This window comes from Vulpes vulpes, chromosome 7, assembly GCF_048418805.1.
Source record: "Vulpes vulpes isolate BD-2025 chromosome 7, VulVul3, whole genome shotgun sequence".
Lineage (NCBI taxonomy): Eukaryota > Metazoa > Chordata > Mammalia > Carnivora > Canidae > Vulpes > Vulpes vulpes.
The window spans coordinates 84,034,440-84,046,784 of NC_132786.1; the positions used below are offsets into that span (position 1 = coordinate 84,034,440).

The 12,345-nt window shown below is 39.6% G+C and overlaps 1 pseudogene; it reads right to left on the reverse strand.

The window, feature by feature from the left end:
• Positions 1–4,098: 4,098 nt before the first annotated feature.
• On the reverse strand, positions 4,099–4,519 carry LOC112923832 (ATP synthase F(0) complex subunit C2, mitochondrial pseudogene; annotated as a pseudogene).
• Positions 4,520–12,345: the final 7,826 nt, after the last annotated feature.

The window sequence follows — 12,345 nt, forward strand, 5'->3', positions numbered from 1 at the left end:
TCATTTTTACTACAACACGTACTTTCTTATTTAAAAAAAAGTCAGTAAGAACATATCCCTTGGGAATTCATAACATTCTTTGTAAAATTATTTTTAATGATTATTTCACATTGCCTAAAGATTCTAAAAGTATATGAAATTCTATAATTCAAATTGTCAGGAATAGAATAATCACTCTTAGGTATGATACACTTAAGAGCTACTTTCCCAACAAAACAATTGAAGACTATGTAAATTGCAAAGCGCTTTGTTATTTTAATGCTATGTCAAAGCAAAAGGTTAATTATAATGCCTTTCAATCCTGTTTTTAAAAGGTAATCTGTAGGAATTTGTTATGTAAATAAATTTTGCATTCTCTAAACAAGATGATTTCTAATAGGGTATTCCTAAAAAGAATTCACTTTTTAGAAAGTACTTTTTTTCACTTATGCAAAATTTTGGTCACGTTCAGATTAAAAAATGACTTTTTGAAAATTGAAAAATTAAGAATATTGAAATGATACAAATTATATGATACTCTCTAAAAACTGAAGCCAATCCATCCAGAGAAATATTTTCACAAATAACTTTTGAACTAGAAAAATAAACCCAGAGAACAAAAATCCAACTGAAGTTATTCCTACACAAAAAAAATAGGAATTTACACAAAGACTTCAAATCTTAAATGGGAGATGGATTTTTTTTTAAGTTATTTAAAAGCATAACCCAAGGAATTCCATCCTTTGGGGAGGCAGTATGTTCCTTCCATCCTACTCTGATGAGTAATGTGTTCAGTCTTGACCGTCTCATTACCTGAGAGATAGAAGCAAAATTGGAAGGAGTTTAGAAATAAGTAGCAGACATGACCAAAGGGCTTGAAAATCTAATCCATAGGGAAAGATACAGCAAAAGGCTGCTAACCTGCCTGGAAAGACTGGCAAGGTTTTTGAGCAGACACTGAGGGTATAGTGTCCTGTCACAAATGAAAGTTGGCTATATGCACAGAAAACTTAGTATCTTATTTTTTTTACGGATTTTATTTTTGAGGAATCTCTACACTCAGTACATCAACTCACAACCCTGAGATTAAGAGTCACATATTTTGGCAGCTCCGGTGGCACAGTGGTTTAGCGCCACCTGCAGCCCTGGGGTGTGATCCTGGAGACGGGGGATGGAGTCCCGTCGGGCTCCCTGCATGGAGCCTGCTTCTCCCTCTGCCTCTCTCTCTCTCTCTCTCTCTTTCTCTCTCTGAATAAATAAATAAATAAATCTGTTTTTTTTTTTTTTATAAAAAAGAGTCACATATTTTACTGACTGAGCCAGCCAGGCATCCCGAAACTTAGTATTTTGATCATTATCTTAGGGGAATTTCTTACGATTTAAGGAACTCTCTAGGGAATGCTAAAGTAGAGGTCTTTTTAAATAACATAATTTGTCTTACTATAGTTTCTTGGCTCCTTTCCTCCAAGATGAAAATGGGATGAAAGTGTGAAGAGTCAACCAACAGTTAGTATTTGGGGGAAGGAGTAACACTTTTTGGGTAGGAAATCAATTCTCTTATTAACTGGGAACTCATCCACTTAGGAATTGGAACTTCCTGGCAGTAAAATTGTTCTTTCAAGGGATGTAGGAAATTACAGATTTTGGAACGTACTTGCAGATGTGCAGATACAGCTAGGTTTATTATCAATCTCATATGAACAATTTTCAGAAATACAGTATACCCTTGACATGATAGACTTTAAAACATGCCATTTGGACTGCTCACAAGCAATTCAAAGGATCAGAAATGTATGGTTTGCTGAGGCACAAATCTGAGTGATTTTCCACTGGGAGTATGAGTGAGGAAGGGTATTTCTTATCTATGTAAATATATTAGCAGTTATTCAGGTTGGGGAAATGAAGGGCAGAGTTAAGTTCTTAGAACACAGGGGCTCAAAGGAGAGATATCCCTGCTCCCTCCAGAGTTGGTGCCTGGACCTTTGAAGTGAGAGCATGAACCAGTGGTGCTTGGATCTTCCAGGAGGAGAACATAGCAGAAGGTGTACACAGACTGGCCCATGCTGATGTCTCTGGGACCCACATTGCATAGTGCTTGGATCCCTGATGCAAAGCAGCTGGCTGGTGTTTTGGATGGTCTTAGTGTTCCTGGTGCTGGGAGGGGTGCTAAGAGAAGCTAGAGCTGGAGGGTCACCTACAATGGAGATACAGTTTAGGCACAGATGCTGAAAGAACCTAGAGACCTTCCAGTCACCAGCAAGTGACTCCTACTGACGAATCTTCATTGGAATCCAGCTGGCAAGGAATCTGGGATATGTAGTTTTTAAAGTCCCAGACTCAGCATCCCAGAGCAGAATAGAGACGAGAGCCTTAGGGATACCTGGGTGGCTCAGTGGTTGAGTGTCTGCCTTCAGACTAGGGCGTCATCCTGGAGTCCCGGGACTGAGTCCCACATTGGGCTCCCTGCATGGAGCCTGCTTCTCCTCCCTCTTCCTGTGTCTCCGCCTCTCGCTCTCTGTGTTTCTCATGAATAAATAAAATCTTAAAGAAACGAGAGAGAGAGAGAGAGAGAGAGAGAGAGAGAGAGAGAGAGAGGAAAGCCTTAGTCCTAAGAGGCAGTTAGCCAGTAACCCATACAGTAGCTCCACCATATGTGTAGAAATGTTAGCTAACTTGCGCAAAGTTGGACGTAGAGGGATTGGGTTCTTGGGTGAGCATATGGGGAAGGAAGAAGACATTCTTTTTCATGATACCAAGCTTCTAAATGAGGAAACTGTTCTGCTTTTAATTTGTTTTTCTGAAAAGAAATATCAATTAACCACATCAAAAATGCAACATATCTCAATGGTAGCACAGATGGCTATTAATAGTATATGTGCTTTTTTGCTGAGGTTGAATAGGGAGGAAATTCTTCATGGGTGCTGTGTAATATATATTATTGAAAGAATTATGGTCCACTTTATTTATGTTTCAAATTTGAAATGGCATTTTATGAATGTAGGAGTAATATGTGCTTACTGTGGAAATTCAGGAAAAAGCAACAGTATTTTAAAAAGAAAATAAAAAAAATAAAAAAAATAAAAAGAAAATAAAAATCGCTGAATAGTTTGGTCCATCAACCAAGGGTAACCTCTTCTAACTTTTAGTAACATCCTTTCAGTATGGTGTGCTATAAAATAAAAACAGTCACCACATTTGTTCATTAAATAACTATTTAAAATAAAATGGGGAAAGTACTTAGTGGGGAGATCAGGCAGAATCGCAGGAGGGGCAGTGATGCCTCAAAATTCCTAGAGTCACTAAAAGAGCAGGTACGCCTAGCAGAGCTGCCTTTACCCCAGAGCCTGGCAACAGACGGAGGTGGCTGTAACCCATTCCCTTTGGGAGAGGCAGGCCCCAGGAGCATGGGTCAAGCAGTGCGGGACCCCAGATCCCAGGGTGCCCAGACAGACAAAGCCGTGATCCTTTGTTCCCCCTGGGACAGGTGGACATGAGGAGGGCACAGGAAAACAAGATCTCTCCTGCCACTGATCACCTTGCAAGCTGTGCAGATCTCAGTGCACCCACACCTGCCCTCAGGAACATCTAGGCCAGTGCGGACTGGGAAACTGCAGTTAGTTACTCACAAGTTGCTCAACTCCAGAGCAGGAAATCTGCCGCCACCATTGTTGTTTTTCATCTTTGTTTCACTTTGTGCCTGGGAAAGGTGGGTCCTCTAGGGAACAAAGGTCTCACAGGATAAACAGCTCATACTGAGACCGGCACCTGGCAAGGGGCAGGACATCTCTACCCAGGTACAGACACCTGAGAATCAGCACAGCAGACCCTTCCCCCAGAACTGGGGGAAGTACTACTGGAAGTACAAGGGAAAAGCAAGTTTACTGAACAAGCAGCACTGGAAAGCCTCAGGACTGAGAGAAAATAATATATAGAACTAAAGGGTCCTTTTATTATTTATTTATTTAAAAAAATCTTATTAATACAGTATTTACTTGTCTTCCCTCTGTCAAACCCTGAGCCAACCACTTTCCCCAGGCTGCCTGGGGAGGTATAGGAAAAGGAACATACAGGGCAGACAAGACGTGGGAGAAAGACCTATGGGAGGTGGAGACGACTCCTTCACACGGTGAAGAGGATGAGAAAGGCCACCATCAGGCAAGAGTCCCATGGCCTCTGAAAGGGCAAAGCCCAGAATGGCGTAGAAGAGCTGTTGGTTCAGAGAGGGATTCCTGGCATAACTGATGATGAGGCTCCCAAACACAGTCCCAATTCCAGCCCCAGAGCCAGCCTCCCCTACAGTGGCAACCCCAGTCCCAATGAGCTTGGCTGCTGTGTCAACGTCCCTTGAAATGGCACTGGTTTGGAAGCTGGGGCTAGGAATAAGTGAGGTCAGGGGACATGGGGCTGCCAAGCTGCTGAGGCTCTTATCTGTCAGTGTCTCCGGTGGTTTTAGCACCACTGCAGACAGTGATCAGCTCAACAACTGAGAGGTGCTCTGGACCAAGAAGGAAGTGGAGACGAACTTTGCGCAGGCGTACATTTTCAGGGGGTGAGGGGCTGTAGCAGGAGAGCTGCTCCCAGTGCGGAGATGACAGACAGTGGAGGGTCTTTTTTATTTCCGTTTTCCAACGACTCGTTTTTATATCAGACTAAATTTTTTTTAATAAAATTTTATTTATTTATTTGAGGGGGGAGAGAGAGAGAGAACGTGGAGGGGGGGCAGAGGGAGAGGGAGAAGCAGACTCCCCACCGAACAGGGAGCACTACATGGGGCTCGATTCCAGGACACCTGGATCATGACCTGAGCCAAAGGCAGATACTCCACTGCCTGAGGCACTCAGGGGCCCCAAGACTAAAAATTTCCAATATTTATTGGAACTACAATATTTTCCATACTCTTCACATTTAAGTTTTTTCCTTTTTGACTTTAATATTTCTACAATTACATGTCTTAGATGTGTTTTTCACTTCTGGAATTCCCTTCAACATATTCAATTTAATTTTGGTAGAGATACAAAAAATTTGTTTTTTGTTTTTCCTGCCTCATTTTGTTTTACAATGGTGGAAGTTAGTACCTTCTAAAACATGACCAACATACACCAAGAACCAAGTGGAATACCATGTTGGTTCATTCTGTGAGACTATGTTCTCTCTTCCTTCCCATTCTGCCTGCCTCTTTTATCTTGTTTATGTTTTTGTGGTCAATGTTGGGACTTTCTATAAGTATTGTTGGTTTATATAAATTTGGGATTGAGCGTCTAACAACATACAGAACAAAATACACTCAGAACCAAGAGGATAACCTTCCAGGACCCCTCAGCTAGACTACATTCTCTCTCCACTACCATTTCCTCACCACCACCATCCCCCCCCCCGCCTTTTTTTCTCTTTTTCTTACTTTTTTTTTTCTTTTTCTTTTTTCTTCTTCCTTGATTTTGGTTTTTGGCTTTTTATTTTTACTACTTTGTTTAAAAATTTTTCACTTTGGTGGTCCTTTTGTTTTATTTTGTTCCATTCTTTTTCTTTTATTTTCTGGTCTCTGACCTCTTTGGAATCATCTAGGGTGAATTTTACTTGGGTCATGGTTGATATTTTTGACTCAGCCTGATCATACAGCCACTCTGCACTGGACAAAATGACTAGAAAGAAGAATTCACCACAAAAGAAAAAAAACAATATTCTCTTCCACAAAGTTACAGAATTTGGATTTAAATACGATGTCAGAAATTAAATTTAGAAGTACAATTATAAAGCTACTAGTGGCTCTGGAAAAAAGCATAAAGGACTCTAGAGACTTAGTTACTACAGAATTGAAATCTAGTCAGGCTGAAATAAAAAATAGGTTAAATGAGATGCAGTCCAAACTGGATGTTCTAACTGCTAGAGTTAATGAGGTGGAAGAGAGTGTGAGTGGCATAGAAGACAAATTGATGATAAGGAAGGAAACTGAGGAAAAAAGAGAAAAACAGCCCATGAGGAAAGGCTCAGGGAGATAAATGATAGCTTGAGAAGGAAGAATATACATCTAATTGGGATTCCAGAAGAGCCTGAGAGAGATAGGACCACAAAGTATATTTGAACAAATCATAGCTGAGAACTTCCCAAATCTGGGGAAGGAAACAGGTATTCAGATCAAGAGATAGAGAGGACCCCCCCAAAAAAAAATCAATAAAAACCTCGACATTTAATAGTGAAACTTGCAAATTTCAAAGATAAAGAGAAAATTCTTAAAGCAGCTCAAGACAAGAGATTCTTAATGTATATGGGGAGAAATATCAGATTAACAGCTGACCTCTCCACAAAGACCTGGCAGGCCAGAGAGGGATAGCATGATATATACAGGGTACTAAATGAAGAGAACATGCAGCCGAGAATACTTTATCCAGCAAGACTATCATTCAGAATAGAAAGAGAGATAAAAAAAGCTTCCAGTACTAACAGAAACTGAAAGAATATGTGACCACCAAACTGCTCTGCAAGAAATATTAAGGGGGACCCTGTAAAAGAAAGAGCCCAAAGAAATAATCCACAAAACAGGGACTGAATAGGTAATACGATGACACTAAATTCATCTTTCAATAGTTACTCTGAACGTGAATGGGCCAAATGATCCCATCAAAAGACACAGGGTATCAGACTGGATGAAAAAGCAAGACCCATCTATATACTATCTACAAGAGACTCGTTTTAGACCTAAGGACACCTCTAGCCTGAAAATGAAGGGGTGGAGAACCATTTGCCATTCAAATGGTTCTCAAAAGAAAGCTGAGGTAGCAATCCTCATATCAGATAAATTAAAGTTTATCCCAAAGACTGTAGTAAGAGATGAAGAGGGACACTATATCATACTTAAAGGGTCTATCCAACAAGAGGACTTAACTATCCTGAATATTTATGCCCCTAATGTGGGAGCCGCCAAGTATATCAATCAATTAATAACCAAAGCGATACTTAGATAATAATACACTAATAGTAGGAGACTTCAACCCAGCACTTTCAACAAATGTTCTTGGAAGCAGAAAATCACAAGAGAACAAGGGCCTTAAATGATACACTGAATCAAATAGATTTCACAGATATATACAGAACTTTCCATCCAAATGCAACTGAATACACATTTTTCTCAAGTGCACATGGAACTTTCTCCAGAACAGACCATATACTGGGTCACAGATCAGGTCTTAACTGATACCAAAAGACTGGAATTGTCCCCTACATATTTTCAGACCACAATGCTTTGAAACTAGAACTCAATCATGAGAAGAAATTTGGAAGGAACTCAAACACATTGAGGTTAAAGAGCATCCTACTAAAAGATGATGGGTCAACCAGGAAATTAGAGAAAAATGAAAAAGATTCATGGAAACTAATGAAAATGAAGATACAACTGTTCAAAATCTTTGGGATACAGCAAAAGCAGTCATAAGAGGGAAGTACATGGCAATACAAGCATCCCTCAAAAAATTGGAAAAAACTCAAATACACAAGCTAACCTCGTACCTAAAGGAATTAGATAAAGAACAGCAAGTAAAGCCTACACCAAGCAGAATAGGAGAGATAATAAATATTCTAGCCGAACTCAATGAAATAGAGACAAGAAGAACTGTAGAACAGACCAACAAAACCAGGAGTTGGTTCTTTGAAAGAATTAGAAAGATAGGTTAACCCCTCGCCACCCTTATTAAAAAGAAAAAAGACTCAAATTAATAAAATCACGAATGAAAGAGGAGAGATCACAACAAACACCAAGGAAATACAAACGATTTTAAAAACATATTATGAGCAGCTATATACCAACAAATTAGGCAAGCTAGAAGAAATGGATGCATTTCTGGAAAACCACAAATTACCAAAACTGGAACAGGAAGAAATAGAAAACCTTAACAGGCCAATAACCAGCAAGGAAATTAAAGCAGTCATCAAAAACCTCCTAAGATACAAAAGTTCAGGGCCAGATGGCTTCCCAGGGGAATTTTATAAAATGTTTAAAGATGATATAATACCTATTCTACTAAAGCTATTTCAAGGGATAAAAAAGGAGGGAACACTTCCAAACTTGTTTCATGAGGCCAGCATTATCTTGATTCCAAAACCAGACAAAAACCCCACCAAAAAGGGGAATTATAGACCAATATCCCTGATGAACATAGTTGCAAAAATTCTCACCAAGATACTAGCGAATAGGACCCAACAATACTTTAAGAGGATTATTCACCATGACCAAGTGGGATTTATCGCCAGATGCAAGGGTGATTCAACACTCATAAAGCAATCAACATGATAGATCACATCAACAAGAGAAAAAACTAGAACCATATGATCTTCAATAGATGCAGAGAAAGCATTTCACAAAATACAGCATCCATTCCTGATTAAAACTCTTCAAAATGTAGGAAGAGAGGGAACATTCCTCAATATCTTAAAAGCCATTTATGAAAAGCCCACAGCGAATATCATTCTCAATGGGGAAACACTGAGAGCCTTTCCCCTAAGATCAGGAACACCGCAGGGATGTCCACTCACCACTATTATTCAACATAGTACTAGAAGTCCTAGCCTCAGCAATCAGACAACAAAAAGATAAAAGGCAAGAGGCAAATTCAAATTGGCAAAGAAGTCAAACTCTCCCTCTTTGCAAATGACATGATACTGTACCTAAAAACCCCAAAAGACTCCACCCCAAGAGTGCTAGAACTCATACAGCAATTCAGCAGTGTGGCAGGATACAAAATCAATGGCCAGAAATCAGTGGCATTTCTAGACACTAACAATGAGACTGAAGAAAGAGAAATTAAGGAATCAATCCCATTTACAGTTGCACCCAAAAGCATAAGATACCTAGGAATATAAACGTACCCAAAGAGGTAAAGGATCTATACCCTAAAAACTACAGAACGGGGATCCCTGGGTGGCGCAGCGGTTTGGCGCCTGCCTTTGGCCCGGGGCTCGATCCTGGAGACCCGGGATCGAATCTCACGTCGGGCTCCCGGTGCATGGAGCCTGCTTCTCCCTCTGCCTGTGTCTCTGCCTCTCTCTCTCTCTGTGTGTGACTATCATAAATAAATAAAAAAATTAAAAAAAAAAGATAAAAAGGTGCCATTTGGTAACCTTTAAAAAAAAAAAACAACTACAGAACGCTTCTGAAAGAAATTGAGGAAGACACAAAGAGATGGAAAAATATTCCATGCTCATGGGTTGGAAGAATAAATATTGTGAAAATGTCTATGCCACCTAGGGCAATTTGCACATTCAGTGCAAACCCTATCAAAATACCATGGACTTTCTTCACAGAGTTGAAACAAATAATATTAAGATTTGTATGGAATCAGAAAAACCCCGAGGGGGGTTGAAAAAGAAAACCAATGCCAGGGGCATCACAATGCTGGATTTCAGGCTATATTACAAAGCTGTGATCATCAAGACAATATGGTACTGGCACAAAAAGAGACACATAGATCAATGGAACAGAATAGAGAACTCAGAAATGGGCACTGAACTCTATGGTCAACTAACATTTGACAAAACAGGAAAGAATATCCACTGGAAAAAGGCAAGTCTCTTCAATAATGGTGTTGGGAAATTTGGACAGTCATGTGCAGAAGAATGAAACTAGACCATTTTCTTACAGCATACACAAAGATAAACCCAAAATGGTTGAAATATCTAAATGTGAGACAAGAATCCATCAAAATCCTAGAGGAAAACACAGGCAACACCCTTTTTGAACTTGGCCGCAGTAACTTCTTACAAGATATATCTATGAAGGCAAAGGAAACAAAAGCAAAAACTTCTTGGGGTATTGGGACTTAATCAGGATAAAAATCTTCTGCACAGCAAAAGAAACCATCAACAAAACTAAAAGACAGCCTACAGAATGGGAGAAGATATTTGCAAATGATGTATCAGATAAAGGGCTAGTAGCCAAGATCTATAAAGAACTTATTAAACTCAACACCCAAGAAACAAAAAGCCCAATCATGAAATGGGCAGAAGACATGAACAGAAATTTCACCAAAGAAGGCATACACATGGCCAATGAGCAGATAAGAAAATGCTCCCCATCATTTGCCATCAGGGAAATACAAATAAAAACCACAATGAGATACCACCTCACACCAGTGAGAATGGGGAAAATTAACAAGATAGGAAACAACAAATGTTGTAGAGGATGTGGAGAGGGAGGAACCCTCTTGCAGTATTGGTAGGAATGCAAGCTGGTGCAGCCACTCTGGAAAACTGTGTGGAGATTCCTCAAAAAGTTAATAATAGAGCTACCCTATGACCCAGTAATTGCACTACTGGGTATTTACCACAAAGATACAGATGTAGTGAAACACCGGGACATCTGTACCCCAATGTTCATAGCAGCAATGTCCACAATAGCCAAACTGTAGAAGGAGCCTTGATGTCCTTCGATGGGTGAATGGATAAAGAAGATGTGGTATATATATGCAATGGACTGTATTACTCAGCCATCAGAAAGGATGAATACCCACCATTTGCTTCGATATTGATGGAACTGGAGGGTATTATGCTGAGTGAAATAAGTCAATTGGAGAAGGACAATCATCATATGGTTTCACTCATATGGGGACTATTAGAAATAGTGAAAGGAATTATAAGGGAAAGGAGGAGAACTGAGTGGGAAAAATTAGAGAGGGAGACAAACCATGAGAGACTCCTAACTCTGGGAAACAAAGTGTTGCAGAAAGGTAGGTGGATGGGTGGGGTTGGAGCAACTGAGTGATGGACACTAAGGAAGGTACTTGATGGGATGAGCACTGGGTGTTATACTATATGTTGGTAAATTGAACTGAAATAAAAATGTAAAAAAAAACCATTGCATAATAACATATTTTAAACTATATTCTCCAAAATAAAAGAATTTAGGGAGAAGATCAACATTTCACATTTTTGCTGATCTCCCCTGTGACTAGCTTAATGAAGACAACTGGATTCTCATATCTGCATCTGCATTCAACCTATTGAAATTGTTTTTGGTTGAAGTACATAAAGAAAATCTAGCCTCATATAGATATGTAGTAGAAAAAGGAAGCATATTTTAATAGCTCTTTTAGATAATTGTGGCTATTTTTGATTCATAATGTATTAAAGGTTAGGTGTAACACAATCACTGTTTATATTTTTTGAAGTTTTATCATTGCTAATGAAATTCTTCACACAGTCTAGAATAAAGCCAGGAGGAGCCTTATCTCAGATATGGGAATCAAGACCTAGGATGGGACCGAGCTAGGATGAGAAGACTGGTATTGGGACTCCCAATCCATGACCCCTTAAACAGGCTCCCCATCACCTCGGGTTTATGCAGCATGATTTTTTGCCAAAAGAAATCTTTGTTTTTCAAGAAAATGAAAATGTTATTGGTAAATTGTATTCTTTAAAATACTAAATTTCATTTTTTAAAAGATTTTATTTATTTATTCACGAGAGACAGAGAGAGAGAGAGGCATGGACACAGGCAGAGGGAGAAGCAGGCTTCATGCAGGGAGCCCGTTGTGGGACTCGATCCCGGGACTCCAGGATCACGCCCTGGTCTGAAGGCAGGCGCCAAACTGCTGAGCCACCCAAGGATCCCCCTAAATTTCATTTTTCATATCTGCTTCCTCCAAAGTGATTCAGCTTTTTGAAGGAAGCAAGAGAGTTGGTTGAGTAATGCAGACTCTGAATCAAGGTTTTAGGGCTCTCATTTCTACAATAGATGAGGCCCCATGGTACAGTACCATATTTGAACCACTAGTAGGCACACAAATATTTGTCAAGCTGAATGTGTCTTTCCCTAAATAAATAACAGATTGAAATTACCATCTCAAAATGTCTTTTTAAAACGATATTATTTTTAAGTACTTTCTACACCCAATGTGGGTCTTGACTTACGATTCCAAGATCAACAGTCCCGCACTCCACCAACTGAGCTAGCTAGGTGCCCCTGCAAAATGCCTTGCTGATAGAGTGCATTAGGAAGTTAACTTTATTCTTTAAAATTCTGTCAACTAACAATTAATATAATTAAAGTAGAATGTTTTTGTGGAATTGAGAATATCTTTCAGTTTTACTGTTGCTCAAGAAGAAAAATTTTAAAACATCTGGATTCTGCTTTCTTGGCTTATGATATTAATTATGTTGCTTTATTTTCTTGTAGATGGTAAAATAGTGATTCAAAGAATAGGAAAAAATACAAATGTGACTCTTTTTTTTTAAAGATTTATTTATTTATGATAGACATAAAGAGAGAGAGAGAGAGAGAGAGACAGAGACAGAGAAGCAGGCTCCATGCCCGGAGCCCGACGCGGGACTCGATCCTGAGGCTCCAGGACCGCGCCCTGGGCCGCGCCCTGGGCCAAAGGC